We start from the raw sequence: 1,549 nt of genomic DNA, 5'->3' as shown, positions 1-1,549 counted from the left end.
GGGGGGGGGGGGGGGGGATAACCGGGCCCCTGGCCAAAACCCCCACCCAGCCGCCCCTGCCAGGAGGAGGCGCCGCGTGGCCGAACACAGCAGAGCCCAAAATGCGCTCCATTAAATATTAGTGATTAGTAAAAATGATTCACAGACAGACAAACTTTTATCATAGTTTTTGATTGAACCTTGGAATCACGTTGGTCCCCGGGAAACCCAACTTATAAGACTCATCACATCCGCAGACACATGTTCCCCGCTGCCAGCGCCATCTTTGTTTTGTCGTGGCCTGGTCTCGAAATGAAAAGCCTCTCTGGTGACATGCTGCGGCTGGAACTCGGGCACCTCTGCCCTACTTAAACGGCATTCTAAAACGATATGTCGGAACCGCGGTCACGGTGAAAGACCCCTAGCCTACAAGATGTCTCCTCAAAAAAAATGAGAGACAAGACGGCAGCTGTTAAACATTTTTTTAACCTGCCTGAAACTCACCATTGGTAACCCAGCTGTCATCCAGGCTACATAAAAAACAGAAAACCTAAGCTCCCTGCTTTTAAACTCGGTGCGGAATGAATCGTTCCCACACCTACCTCAGCTAGTGTCATTACAGCTCCCCCAGAAAGACCAGATCAGCGTCTAAAATTTATAATTTCAATGTGTGCGGCCTGAAATATTAGCCGCAGCTGATTAGCATAACGTGCTAATGAAAACGTTAGCTCACCCGTGTTTCCGTCGACAGGTTCTTTTTCAGCTCCGGTCTCGAGAAGGACACCCACAAGCAGCCGAAAACCAGCGTGGACGCTTTGCAGTGGAGGAAAAAAACCTTTGTCTTCCTCTCACGGTCCAGCCGACGGTTCGGCCACGGCGGGCGGCTCCCGAACCCGGAAACTGTCTTAAATGACAACGCCAAAAACTGTCGCGGCAAATGCAGAAACACATCGGAATAATGCGAGAAAAGTCTGCGTATGTGATAATCAAAATATGATTTTATTTGAGAGCAACAGTCACACAGAACTCAATCAGGAGGGTTCTGTCTGCTTGCTGCTTCCAGGCGTCAGCAGAATACAGCATATAATATACAATAGGCCTAACCCATGTGTCAGTTCACAACCAATCACAGATCGCCGAATGTACTGTTCAGCCAATCACAAGCTCACACCCAATCCATCATGGATTCCCGTTGTCCAGACAACGAGAGTATAACGAGCTATCAGAAAGATACAAGATGAACAGTGTCAAGGGGAAACAGACATAAATAATTAGTCCATGACATGGACTGTCTGATAATACAGCTGGAAGTTTGGGAGTGATAATCCACCACTGAATTTGCATATATGAAGTATGGATTTGCGGAATTTGGGTGATTTTCCACACCATAGAAAGCCAGAGATAACTTGGTCCAACATTTAAAAAAATGTTTTGGCAGAAACAGTGGGAGACAACTGAACAAAAACAAGAATTTGGGTGAAACATTCATTTTAATTGCATTGGGCCTCATGCAAGAACATGTTCGTATTCTTCTCCTAAATTTCTCTTACTTTTGTTCGTACAAAGGGTT

Source organism: Austrofundulus limnaeus, unplaced genomic scaffold, assembly GCF_001266775.1.
Source record: "Austrofundulus limnaeus strain Quisiro unplaced genomic scaffold, Austrofundulus_limnaeus-1.0 Scaffold2401, whole genome shotgun sequence".
Taxonomy (NCBI): domain Eukaryota; kingdom Metazoa; phylum Chordata; class Actinopteri; order Cyprinodontiformes; family Rivulidae; genus Austrofundulus; species Austrofundulus limnaeus.
This window is presented reverse-complemented; position numbering follows the sequence as displayed.